The sequence below is a fragment of the Rattus norvegicus genome, chromosome 8 (assembly GCF_036323735.1).
Source record: "Rattus norvegicus strain BN/NHsdMcwi chromosome 8, GRCr8, whole genome shotgun sequence".
NCBI lineage: Eukaryota > Metazoa > Chordata > Mammalia > Rodentia > Muridae > Rattus > Rattus norvegicus.
In genome coordinates this window covers 67,850,229-67,864,368 of record NC_086026.1, presented here as the reverse complement: position 1 = coordinate 67,864,368, position 14,140 = coordinate 67,850,229, and the positions used below count along the sequence as shown (strand labels likewise).

The window sequence follows — 14,140 nt, the reverse complement described above, 5'->3', positions numbered from 1 at the left end:
GAGTTAACCCTTTCCGAACCGCGGTGCTGTGGCTGGTGTCGAGGGGAGAAATTCTGGACTGAATGGGGCAGCTAGATTGCAGCGGGGCTTGGAGCCAGCAGCTCCAAGGGTGGGAGTGGTCAATGGCCGGTCACCTGTCCCCTCTCATCGAAAAAGAAACTTCGGCTCTTGGAAGTGCTAGGATCCGTGTGGGGGATGGGCAGCGAGTAGTCCAACACCTCCCCCTCAGAGTTCCCACGTCCCCCGCCGGGGTCCGGCAAGGGTCTGGGTCGGGGCGGGTCCAGACCTGGGGCCCTGCCCAGCAGGCGAACTCAGGCCTCACCCTGGGATCTCCGCCGCCAGGCCAATCCAGCCTCTGGGGCGCACCCCGGCGGCCTTTCCTGGCCTTCAGCTTCCTCCGGCCGTCCCGCCCCTCACACTCCCGCCCCCGGCCCCAGTCTGGCCGGGCCTCGCGGCTGCTCTACCGACGGTGGCGGCGATTGTGCTGCGCCCCGCCGCGTCCCCGAGTCCCGGGAGTCGGCGCGGCGCGGTGAGTGCTTGCGTGGCGCGGGGCGGCGTGGGCTGGGGCCGCCTTTGTGTGCGGCCGCGCCTGGATCGCACGCGCTCAGGCTCCTGGTGCAGGGAGCTGGGAACTCGGAGGCCCTTACCCGCAGGGCACCGGCACCCTGATCCACGGTCACCGCTAGGGCTCTAGGGCCGCGAGGAGCTGGGAGCACCCTTGCTTGGCCGCTCCCTCCTTGGGTGCTGAGACCCGCTGGGATTTGTGGGATCTAACGACTCCCTTGTCTAGGACTTGTGGGGCCTGAAACGGGGTGGGTGGCTGATTATTCAGGCCTGGGTGTGGAGAGGGGATGCAGGGAGGTAGGTCACTGTGTTGATGGTTCTCAAGGCCAAAGGAAGCTGCTAGCCAAGACTGGGAGGGAAGCATTTTCCCGACTTTGAGGAGGAAAACACTATGAATGCTAGCTCTGAAAGGGGAAGCCGCGGGGGAGGGGAGCACGAGGTTAGGTGATTCCCCTGTTCTTGGCTCTGAAGGGTGAAGGGGGCCCAGGTCTGCAGAAGAGCATGGGGGAACAGGTTCTGGGAATAGCTTTAAAGGCTCCCACGAGAAATTAAAGATTGAAGAGGAAATAGGGATGGGGCGGTTTGGGCTGTCTTAGCTAAATGGAGGTGGATGGAGAGGAGATCTGAAGGAGGGTGGAGAGAAACTGGAGGGCCAGGGTGGGACACAGAGACTAGAAGATCGAATCCAGTCCCCCAGGGCCCTTCCTCAGTAGGCCCCAGCCAACCAGTCGAAGATTTCTGAGCTTAAGGCAGTGAACTGGCAGAAAGGGAGTTTTATTTCTAAGCCAAACCTGTCCTAATGAGAAATGCATGGTGGATGACTCAGACCTGAGAGAGCTTATCATTGAAAGAAAATATTAAGCAAATATTAAACCGAAAGTTTGTATGTGTGTATCTGGGTTTTTTGTTTTTTGTTTTGTATTTGTGTCCGGGAGACACCTACTTAATTGTGAAAAACTATTTCCCTTCAAATTGATTGTGGACGACCTGTAAATGAATATTGATTAAATTAAAACTCAAATCCTAAAAAAAAAAGTTGGGGTGGGTTTTTTGTTTTTTGTTTTTTGTTTTTTTTGAGATAGGATTTCACTACAGATTTGACTGACCTTGAACTCACAGAAATCTTCCTGCCTATGTCTCCCAGATGCTGGGATAAAGACATGCATCACCATGCCAGGCTCACAGACCTTTTCTTTTAAGTATGTAGTAGTTACTTTCAGTTCGAGAAGCCAATGGAACTGTTTGAGAGCTACTTATTTAACGGAGCCTCCATTCTCATTCCTTCTGGTCTCCCAAGAATCCCTAGGACTCCTGTTGTTTAACGGCGACATTCTGAGTAGTGTGGGTACCTGAAATAAGTGAATCTGAAATCTGTACTTGAAATTGAAACCTAAACCTGCCTTATGGGTTCTGTTGACTGGGGAGCTAAGGTGTATGGAGGGGTAGCGTATGGAGGGGTAGCCTATATTTCCACCTTGCTTGGGAATGGGAATATTTTGGATGTGTGCGTTTTCTTGGTAGATGGTGTTCTCAATCTTCAGCACTAACTCTTGGCTAACTGTGGCCCGTGGATGTCTTCCCCCGTGTTACAAATACATCACAGTTAGCTGACATGGGGTCCTGATATCACTGAATTTTTCATCATGTGATGAATAGAAATCTGGGGATAGAGCTCAGTTAGTAGAGTGCTTGCCTGGCACCCAGGAATCCTGAACTGGATCCCTAGCGGCCTGTGATGCATACACTGGTCCTAGTGGCTCATGGCGGTAATCTCTGTGCATAGGGATAGAAGCGGGAGGATCAGAAGTCATCCTAAGCTCCATAGTTCAAAGCTCACCTGGGATACATGAGACTTCGGTCAAAACAAAAAAGAAAGAAGTTTGCATTACATCACTTTAGGTAAACAGTGTGAACATCAGTTTTGTCCAAAGTGTCATGAGGCAAAGAAATCATAAAGAGGGAGAATGTTTGCTCATACACAGAGTTGGTCCCATGGCTGGTCAACAGGGCAGGGTTCTGTACAGTCCTGGCATACGTGGTGGCTTCTTCCTGTTTGCAGAGTATTACTTATGCACTCCAGACTTTGCTACAAGAGGACAGAGTCTGCATCCTGTAAGGGAAGAAGCCTAGTTTCAGAGGTGAGTTGGGATTTTTGACCCAGTTCTCTTTACCATCTCTGTCCCCCTTAAGCTCTGTCCAGGCACCTGATGGGAACAGGGAGGTTGAATGTCCAAGATGCTCAGGTGCCTGGCAGCTGGGTGCCTGGCAGCTGGGCTGGATGCTTTCATGTTTATCTTCAGAACAGTGATAGAAGTGGTGGCCTTTCAGAACTGTCCTCTGGGGAGCCAGCCTCCTTGTTCTGGAGAGGCCTCTCCTGAAGCTTTCTGCAGGAGTCACCCTCCTCCAGTGCTGACCTCTAGAATTCACTCTTTTTGATGGGATTTGGGTTAGATGCGAAGATGAGAAATCCAGTTGGGGATGCAGTAAGAGCTGTGAGCTGGTGTTCTGTATCCTCAGAGAGACTCCTAGAAAGTGTTGAGTGTCTGACCTATAGCTGGATGCTTCTGGGTTGGGCTCTGTGCAGAAAACAACCCAGATCCTCTGAGATTATGACCACACGGGGGCTGTTGAGCTGTGGGTCTGAGTCATAGGACGGCAAAGAAGGAAGAGGGACAAGGAGGATGATGTCACCACCCAAAGCCTATCCTCTGAGTGAGTGGGGACTTCTCATTGCTGTCCTTTTTCCCACACCCTGGGGCAGGAGTGGCAGGGAACTCTACCAGGAAAAGGTGGGAGGTGCGGGGGAGCTTGGTTAGGGAGAGGAGTTTGGTGTGGATCACACACTGGGAGAGCCACATATTCTGGTATTATAGCCTTTGCCACCACCATAGGTCATCTGGCAATTCCTGCAGTGTTCAGGGCAGGACTTGGGATGGGGCTGTGCCGGATGACCATCACCTTGTGTGATTGTCTTGATATCACTGAAGAGAAGGAGAAACCCAAGGCCAGCAAGGGCAGGTCACATACCCAGAGACACAGAATGGGCAGGGGGTGAGGGCAGTCTGCTGTCTGCCTTCAGAACTGACTTTTTCTGCCATCTTAGAAGCAGCCTCAGGTTTGACCTCTCAGCTTGGACCCTGGAAAATGTGCCAAGGGTGCACTTGGGCAGAGAGAACTCATCTGGTGAGCTAGGGAGAGGACAGGCCTGACCACAGAGACTTGTCCCTGATAGAACATTCTTTTCCTACCAGAGACTTAGTCTTTGTCCCAAGGTGCTCTTCACTCTTGGAGAGGAGAGCCTTCTATGCCCTCCAGTTTTGTCTAGTTCTCAAGTTGGCAGATCCACACTCCTCAGTTTCTCTATGGCACCTGGGAAAGATGCTACCAATCCTCATAACTCTGGGCATTCACCTTCCTAGGGGAAACACTGGAATATTTTCCTGACCTGGGGTTGACAGCAGTGGGTAGCGGGGACTGGAACTCTTGATGAGTAGAGCTATGGCCCAGTTTCTGGGACAAGCAGAGGGTAAGCATAGAAGGAGCCAGACCTAGAGGTGAGGCTAGGCTGTGTGTTTGCTGTGTTGGAGTCCAGGGTTGGTAGGGTCTAGGTGGAAAGGAGAGCACACAGAAGGCCTACAGTTGCAGGAACCTAGATGTACAGCTCTACAAAGTAGGTCTTGGCTGGAAGAGGACCCAGAAGGCCTACGTCATGCCCGTGGCTGTAATAGCAGTAGTGACAATTATCTCTGTGAAGCTGGGTGTACATATGATGCCAAGCTGTGGGTCCTCCACTTTCTTCCTCTCGGGTTGTTCAGATGCAGCTGCAAGGATGAAGTGGAGGCCAAAATGGGCTGGATCCTAGGGGTGAGGGTGAGGAGAGAAGGCCTTCTCTGAGGATCTTCAATGAAATAGTTCTCTGAGAGGAACTTAGCTTGTGCATATGTCTTTTCTCAGGGTGGGTTTTATGCACACACTTGATTTGGGGTGAACCAAGGGTTATATAGTTTTAGGAAGGGGTGAGAATATCCAGGGTGGACAAAGATCATTGGCTGAAGGCTAAAGGCACTGAGATGCCTCATTAGCATGGGGAGGCGTTCCAGGAATCTCATGACATTCTCTGGTGTGGGGTCCAGGATACCCCAGAGAAGAGGAAGCTGTATTGACACAGGGAGTCTGCCATGTTGCACCAAGCTGAGGGCTATCTGTCTGCTAATGTCAGACTTCCACCTTAGCAGAAGGGCTTCCTGACACAACCCTATGATTCCAGTCACTGAGAAGTGGAGGTGGGAATATCAGGGGTTCAAGGCCAGTCTTAGCTACATAATGAATTCAAGGCCAGTCTCAGCTACATAATGAATTTGAAGCCAATCCTGGCTATAGGAGACCTGACTCAATAAAAACAATAAACCAGGCTGAGGAGATGGCTCCGTGGGAAGTGAAGCCAAAGGACCTGAGTTTGCAGTCCCACAACCCACTAAGCTGGATGGATGTGTTTGCAATTCCAGAGTTGTTGTGGTGAGGTGGGGTTGTGGACACAGAATAATTCCCAGAAGCTAGCCTTGCTTCAGACAAGGTGAAAGGCGAAGACTGGCCTTCAAGGCTGACCTCTGATCTTCACATGTATGCCATTGACACCAGGCATCACACATGAACACACACTACTCACACACACACACACACACACACACACACACACACACACAAAGCAATTTACCACTGATTTGGTATTATTGATCCTTGCTGTCTTTATTCTCATAGCAGCTTTGTAGGTTAGGAATCATCACTCCTATTTTGTGGGTGAGTCTCAAGTAGGTAGCCATAGTCACTGGTGTTTGGTTGTGATTCTGGTAGAGCGTCTGTGTCAGGATTTTAAGCCAGGGCTGCTCCTGAGCCTATGTATGTCCTGGGCAGTTAAAACTTCCTGGCAACTCTGGCTGCTGGGTGAGGACTCCAGGCCTGGGTGCGGTCCTGAGCTAGTTCTAACACTCATTAGCCACCCTCGCTGGCGATGGATGATTGGGGACTCTAGGGCAGCACCGTCTCCCTGGGGCTCACATTCTCATATGAACCTGGCATGAGCCCCGGGCCAGGTGTATTTCAAAAGACCCCCAGCTCTGAGGACTGGCAGAGCAGGCTACACCACTGAGACCTGTCCCTGGTAGAGGCAGTGGGGCATGTGAGGGGGGTGGGGCGGCTTTCTGCTAGGCAGAGCCTCTTTCAGGGCAGAGAGGCATTGAATAGAACACATCTGAGCAAGCAGACCCTTCCATGAGACTGGCATGACTTCTGGCTGGGCTGCCATTCCCAGGCACGTTTGATGGACACTTGGCAGAGCTCAACAGGTGCTGAGTGAATTCAGGTGTATGTTTCATGGTCTGCCAGGATCTGGCCTGGGATCTGCCCTCTGATTTAGGCTCCTATGCTCCTGTTCCTCCATTTCTCTTCATTCTGGCTGGCCCTTTCCCAAGCCTCTGATCGTGTGTGTGTGTGTGTGTGTGTGTGTGTGTGTGTGTGTGTGTGTGTGTGTGCGCGCGCGCGCGTGCGCGCACGTGCCCCTTGTGTATGCTCAGGTCAGCTTCTCACCTCTGCAGGTGATACTGAGTTCAAGATGGCGTCACAGTGCATGCTTTAAGTGGCTGTGAGGTCCTAGAAGATGCTCATTCATTTGAGAGCCTCTTCCTGAGCAGAAAGGAGGGAGAAAGGAGGGGCAGCTTGGCAGCACGTGTTCCACTGAGTGGTTTGCCCTCTTTGGACTTGGGGTCTTGACCTCTGTGTGGGAGACCAGTCACCCTGTCCGGCGTTCTGTTTCCCTCCTCTGAGTACTTCCTGCAGGCACGGGGGAAATGGCCTGAGGATGCTGGGAAGACCCCCTGGGCCACAATGCGGGCTCTGCAGATGGTTCTCATGACTTACCGCAGCTCTGACTCACACAGTCATTTTGAGAGGAAGTTGGGTTGCTCTGATGGATGAAATCACAGGGCTGGGGCATGGTATCTAGTAGTGGGTAACCTTGGACACAAAAGGCCTGAACTGACTCAGAGTGTCAGGAAAAGAAAGCCATCTCAGAGACACCTCCCCAGAGAATGAATTCTAGAGACCCTCTTCCCTTTCCCAGGTCCCTTATCCACTTACAGGGCATCTAGGGTTTGTTAGGTCAGTTTCAGATTATCTTACTCAGCCAAACTCTGAGAGGACAGGGCTTATTATTCCCAATTTATGAATGAGCAAACTGAGGTCCAGCATATAACCCTAAATTGCATGCCTTTGGAAATGGCAGAGTGTGGATTTGAACCTCCAACTCCAATGTCACCTTCTTAGACCTTAAGACCCACTTCAGGCAGACCTTCAGTGCTTTTGCCAGCCCAGCATGTAATTATGATCTCAGCAGGGGTCAGTGGCTGGGATCTTTATTCTGGCCTAAGAGTGAGAGCCTAGTGAGTAAGCAGGGGAACCATATAGCTGCTTTCTCTTTTCTATTTGTTTATTGCAAAAGGATTGCACATCCATTGTAAAACCAACAAAAACCAAACCAAAACAACAACAAAAAAAAAACCCCAAACTGTATCAAGTAGAAGACAAAAGTGGACTTGTCCTCCATTCCCACATTCCAGGGGTGGGTTCATAATCAGGCTTCTAGACCCTTTGTTCATTACAGCTCCTGTCTGTCCATCCACTCGTCCACCACTGAGCAGAAAGCACTGAGCTCCCTACGGATCATGCTCAGTCCTTGCTAGGATTAACGATGGAAGAGTTAATGGAAGCACACAGGGTTGGTCCTCAGGGAGGTTCTGAGGTGTCAGGTAAGGCACACGGGATAGCGAGTGGCAGCCTTTGTTCTGGCTCTACTGTCACGTGTACCTTCAGGGTAGAAAGGTATTACCATGTCATCTCAGCGTAGGCGACTAGAGCCGTAAAGACAATCCCTTATGATAGGAAAGAGAGTCTTGTGCTATAGAAGCTGGAAGCAGCTCACTGCGCTGTGGGACAGGTGCGAGGAAGTGGGAAGTGGGGAGGTGGGGCATTCAGGCCACACAGGCTCCCTTGCCGCTGAGCTGTTATTCTAAGTGGATGAACAGGCCTGGCTTCCCTGTGGAAGGGGGTGATTGGATGCAGTGCATGTTTTATGAGTGTGTGTCTACGTATGTGAGTGTGTTCATACAGGTGTAAGCATGTCTGTGTGCGTGTGCGTGTGTAAATAGGAGCCAGAAGTCAAACTTGACTGTCTTCCTCAGTTGTTGCACCCTGCTTTTTTGAGACAAAGTCTCCCAGAAGAGGGCATCGGATCTCTTTACAGATGGTTGTGAGCCACCATGTGGTTGCTGGGAATTGAACTCATGACCTCTGGAAGAGCAGTCAGGTGCTCTTAACCGCTGAGCCATCTCTCCAGCCCCAGACAAAGTCTCTTACTGACCCTGGATCTTGCCGATTTGGTAAGCCTGCCTGGCCAGCGAGCCCCAAGGATCCACCTGTTAACCCTATCCTAGCACTGGGATTATATGTATGACATTACACGCTGCTTTTCTGTAGGCCGGTGGTTCTCAACCCTTCTAGTGCTGCGACCCTTTAATGCAATTTCTCATGTTGTGGTGATCCCCAACCATAAAATGATTTTCATTGCTACTTCATTACTGTAGGTTTGCCACTGTAAGGAATCATAATGTAAATATCTGATGTGTGACCCCCCCCCTTGGGGTTGTGACCCACATGTCAGGAAAGCTGGGATAGGTGCCGGGGCTCCAAGCTCACATCCTCATGTTTGTACGGCAGTCACTTTATCTATCGAGCCATTTCCCCAGCCCCCGGATCAGTTCCTTTAGATTGCTGCGTGTTTGTGTGCACACACGCCTGGTGTATGTGTTACTCCATTGCCAAGGAGGAAAAGCACAGATGGCCAGGGAACTAAGCAAGTCAGGTGAGGAAGTGGTGATCTGTTTTAATTTCATCTGCCCCCTGGGATTGGCTGTCCTCATGCTGAGCGAACTTGTCTCCAAGAAGCTGTCAGGGATATTTCAAGGCAGTCTGGGTAGAACTCGGGGAGGAGGTGTAGGTGTAGGCCACAGTGTCTCAGCTCCCCACTGCACAGAAGCAACCTGGAGTCCTTAAGTGACCTCTGCTTCATCTTCCCACAGCATTTCTCTCCCAGGGTGCCATCTTCGTCTTCCCAGAATATGCTGTGACACTCCTTCACTCCATCACTTTCTCTGCCACCTCCTCTCCCAGACAGAGGAATGTCCCCTTCTCTGAACAGCCCTAAGCCTCCCTGAAAGTTGTCAAGGAATTGCATGTACTGGCACCAAAGGACTGGTCGTATTATACTTTCATTATATATCTGTTCCCAAAACCGTTCCCTGGTATTTATTATGAAAATGTGTCATTTTAGGGGCTGAGGAGATGGTGCTTGCCATAAGTGCTTGCCTTACAAACATGAGGACTTGAGTTTGAATTCCCAGAACCCAAGAAAAAGCCGGGTACAGGGGTTTCCCTAAATCCCCAGCCCTGCAGGAGATAGAAAGAGGTACATCCCAGGGCTTACTGGCCAGGCAGCCTAATCAATCATGGAAGCTGAGGGTTGGACTTAGATGGGCCCAGTGAACTGTCAGAACACGTGGAACAACCTAGAGGCTCCAGTCCACTCCAGCTTCCTCAGAAGCAGGTGGCTAGAAACAGGAAAGTGGTGCTGAGTTCAAGGACTTATGATTTTGAGCCACACATTTGATAATTAATCTTTTTTTGTGTGTGTGAAGTATGTGACACAGTTGCCTGGTGGTGACCTCATCAAGGGATTTCAAATACTTGCAGGGCCACGAGAAGGGACACATGCTTGTTGTGTGGTTGTAGGGACTTCATGAGGACCAGCATAGGTTGTTCTTAGAGACAGGTTTTGGCTCAGTGTAAGGAAGGAGTTTTCACCAGTGATCTGCCTCAGAGCAAGCAGACTGCCCGGAGGAAGTTGGTTCCCATCCTCAGAGAGAGCATACAAGCTGGCGAGGATGGCCAGGGAAAGGCCTCCTGTGTTCTGACACCTAGCCATCCACTTCTGAGGTTTCTCCAGAATTTGTCCCGGAAGCCTCTTCTCATTCTGTCGGTCTCTGGTCTCTGAGGAGGAGCGGTGCCAGCTTTGGTTTCTGTGGTCACCTTGTGCGAATGACTTGCCCCCATCTCTCACTTTGTGGAATGAACCTAGCTTAATTTCAGCGTGACTTTTTTCTTCCCCTGGAGCATACCTCGCTCTCTCAACTCCACATCCCGGTCTGTGTGTCCACACTTAGCCATCTGTCCTAAGCACCAGTCTTTGCTCCTTTCATGCACACCCTGGGTCACTTCCATCCTTGAAATATCTCTTAGCTGGGCTCTCTCATCCGCCGGTGATTGTTGAGACTGTGTCTGTCTGTAGCTCAAATTCTGAGACACCTATTTTAGATGGTTTCTTGTGTGGCTCCGAGCACTAGCAATTTTCCTAGGGTGGAGAGAGAAGGAAGAGATAAACAGAGAGGGATGGCTCCCTAAATTAGTTCATTCAGATGCTGTAAGAAAGACCAAAATAACAGTGACTTATGCTAGAGCAGATGCTTACTTCTCACCCATGTGACCATCTGGCTACATCCAGGGCTGAAACCACAGCCCTAGGGACCCTTGTAATGCTTAGGGTGTTACCCGGGCAGTGTGGTCCTACAAGGCTTGCCGCATCTCTGGAACATGCCTTGGAAGGGGGAGGAAGAAAAACAAAAGTGTGCCCTCCATCTTTAAGGACATGACCCAGAAACTGTACATGTTAGTTCCTCTGAAATCTTATTAGCCGGGAAATGATCCTGTGACCACACCCAGCTGAAAAGGAGTCTGGGATCTGTAGTCTTTAACTGAGCCGCCCCATGCTTGACTAATAATGCTACAGAAGAGGAGAACAGATTTAAGGAAATAATTGGTGTCTTCTGTGGTAACATGGCTGTATGTATTTTGGTGTCACTTGCATGATAGTACTAAGGATTAATATATGAAAGAAGAGCCATTAGGCTTAGCAAAGCTTTTCTTTTAGAAACATTGAACTCAGAGAGAGGAGGTTGAGCTGGTAAGATGTGGCTCAGCAAAGTGTGGTGCCTATTTCCAAGCCTGACCACCTGAACCCATGGACCCATGTGGTGGAAAGAGAACTGACTTGCACAAGCTGACCTGTCACCTCTGTACATGGGCTCTGTGTACTTCAGTGCTTAGACACTAAATATTAAATACTTCAGTAAAAGGATGTAAATAATTACAAATTTAAGAAGATCCTTTTATTTTATTTTATGTTTATGAATGTTTTGCCTGCAGGTATGTATTATACCATGGGAGTGCCTGATACCAGAGGAGGTCAGAAGAGGGTGTCAGATCTCTTGGAACTGGAGTTGCAGATGGTTGTGGCCCACCATGTGGGTGCTGGGAACTGAACCTAGGTGCTTTGCAGGAGCAGCAAGTGTGTTTAACCACTGGGCCATCTCTCCAGCCCCCGCCCCGTCCCTGCTCCTTTTTTAAAAAGAAAGATTGGTGTAGTCATCCTTTTTTTCTTTTCTTTCTTTTTTTTTTTTTTTTTTTTTTGGAGCTGAGGACCGAACCCAGGGCCTTGCGATTGCTAGGCAAGCGCTCTACCACTGAGCTAAATCCCCAACCCCCCCCCCTTTTTTAAAAATTGTGATAAAACACCATGACCAAAGGCAGCTTATAAAAGAAAGAGTTTAAGTGGGCTTTTAGTTCCCTGAGTTTAAAATTCATGATGGCAGAGTGAAGACATTGTAGCTGGGACAGCTGAGAGATCAATTCTGCAGCAGGAGGCAGAGAGCACGTTGGGAATAGCACTAATCTTTTGAAACTTCAAGCCTGCCCTTAGTGACACCCCTCCTCCAACAGGGCCACACCTCCTAATCCTTCCTAAGCAGCTGGAAGCCAAGTATTCAACCATATGAGTCTATGAGGGCCATCCTCATTCAAACCCCCACTGTGGGGGACCTTAGTAAGACTGTACAGCGAAATGGCAGAGACCCAAACCTTGGGCTCATTTTCTGCCATTGTGTATATGTGTTTGTGTGCATGTGTGAGTGTGCATGCATGTACATGTGTGTGCATGTGTGTTGTGTGTGTTTGTGTATGTGTGTGTCTATGCATATGTATATGTGTGTTGTGTGTGTTTGTGTATGTGTGTGTCTGTGCATGTGTGTGTGTGTGTGTGTGTGTGTGTCTGTGCATGTGTGCGAGCTCGTTTGCACCCAGGTGGGCACTAGCTGTGGAAGCCAGAGGACAACCTTGGCTGCAGATCCTCAATTGTCGTCCACCTTGGTTTTTTGCTTGTTTGGTTTTGTTTGAGACTAGCTCTCTCACTAGCCCACAACTCACCAAGCAGGCTGCGTTGGTTTGCCAGTGAGCCTGAGAATCCGTCTTTCTTTACCTCCCCAGTCTCAGGACTACAAGCGAATATCACCATGCCTGGTATTCCCTCCAAATTCTGATGATCAAACTCAGTTCCTCCTGCTGTGGATGCCTTGGTCTTTCATATGCTGCCATATCGAGGAGATCTGCCTGAGACGAACCTCACCTTTCCCAGCCTTACCTGGAGAGCTGTTCCAGGTCCTCACGGTACACTTGGAGGCTATGATGGCTCTCAGATGCCACTGAGCGGCCCTCATGGAATCTAAAGTGGGCTGCACTGAAAGGCATGTCCACCTTCTGTACTGGGTCTGCTATTTGAGAATATACACGCAGATTAGTCACCTTTGTCCCCACGGCCTCTGCTACGGGTATTTTATGCATTATTAAAGGAATGGTCCAATGCATAGATGAATCCACATATATAAGGATTCCTTCAGTTGCACATGACAGAAACTTAGCTGGGCCTGGATTAAGGGGAAAAGATTGGCCCATCTAGGTCTGCATCTTGCTTCAGGAATATCTGGATTCAGGAAGTTGATATTTCTAGAGCTCTGCAACTCTCTCACCTTTGTCCTTGTTTTGAAAGGTTTGGGGGTGCGGGGTGGGTTGTGGGATGGGGGTGGGGGTGGCTCTGTGGTTAAGAGCGTGTATTGCTCTTACAGGTAGCCCCAAGTTCGGTTCCCACTCACATGGTGGCTCACAGCCATCTGTAACTCCCACTTAAGGAAATCTGATGCCCTCTTCCAGACCCTGGGCACCCGCACTGCCTTGTGCACATACCCACACTTGTACAAACCCACGCACAACACCGCAACACATAATCAAACAAAGAAATCAGGTTGGAGAGTTGGTTCCAGTCAGTTTCCAGCACCCACGTGGTGACTCACAGTCATCAGTTTCATGGGATCCAATATCCTTTTAATAATAATAATATCTTATTAAAAATAAAATAAAAGAGACTGGGATGATGCCATTGGTTATGGTTGGGGTAGAATCCCTGTAGGTCCAGGGCATCTTGGCTCAGACCCCGTATTGGCAATCAGGTTTGCTCTTTTTACTGTTTGGGGTAATGAGTCTTGGGTGGTGTCTTGGGAGTGTCCTTGGGTCCTAAACCTTCTGGGATCGGTTGAATATGCTTGCAGCAGGTTTAAGGTGAGCGTGGCTGGCTCTTACCACAGTGTCTCTACAGGAGGTCAAGGCACTCTGTACTCTTTCTTGTTGGGGGGCGGGGGTGCTCCCTGGAGTTTCTAGGCTGGATTACAATGATGGCCTTCGTGAGCCCAGAATTGAGTAAAAGAAGCAAAGGAACAAAATTAGCGTCCACTCTGGAAGCCTCTCATGGACGCTTCTGGAGGGAGGAACAGCCACATTCTGGGAAACTCAAGTAGCCTGACGAGGAGAGGGACTCCTTGATCTCACATGTTCGACAGACATTCACAAGTGATCTTAGGGGTAAAGCCCAGTAACGGAATAGCTTGAAGCAGGGGAGGGCATCCTAAGAGCCTTGACTGTCAGGAAGAGAGGTGTGTAGGTCTTCTCTTGAAACTACCGGGAAGCCATGGGAGATTCTCAAGCAGGGGACAACACGAGCTGATTCCTGTCTTAGCTCTCAAGAGAAGGCACCTGAGAGAATGAGTTTGGTAGGGGTGACGTGTGGGTCTTAGGGGGTTAGTGAAGAGCGCCTGGGTGGCCCTAGATGGCAGGTCCAGGCAGCAGAGTGGAAGACATGGGACCCAAGAAGCACTGACAGACTCAGGGTCTGTTTTTGTTTTGAGACAAGCGTCTCTTGTAACCCAGGATGGCCTTGCACTCACTCACTATGTAGCTAAGGATGGCCCTGAACTCCTGATCTCCCTGCATCTATTTGGGAGTGCTCAGATTACTGGCATGAAGCACCACGCCTGGTTTAAGAGGGCCTCAGAGGTTGAACCAGGAGCTTCGGACTTGCTGTGTAAGCACCCCACCAACTGAGCCACACCCCAGCTCCCAGGATTTGCTTCTGCCTGGGGGTAAAAGAGGACTTAGAGGCTGGTAGCTCTGTCGGCTTTAGCTTCCTGTGGCACATAGCCAGGAGTACAGGCAGCTGCCTGATAGGTTTTCCTGCAGGCTGACGGTGCCCTTGTCAGGCAGGAAATGGTGTCCCCAAGGGTGCCTCTATGAATTGGAGCTGCTGACTCAG

At 50.1% G+C, this 14,140-nt stretch overlaps 1 protein-coding gene across 1 annotated transcript in view; it reads left to right on the top strand.

Annotated features, from left to right (window-relative positions):
* The first annotated feature begins 450 nt into the window (after positions 1–450).
* Cd276 (Cd276 molecule) overlaps positions 451–14,140 on the top strand; it is a 30,332-nt gene continuing 16,642 nt past the window's right edge. Inside the window, exon 1 of the mRNA NM_182824.2 lies at positions 451–529. The gene's annotated coding sequence lies outside the window, so the exon portion shown is untranslated. The remainder of the gene's footprint in view (positions 530–14,140) is intronic.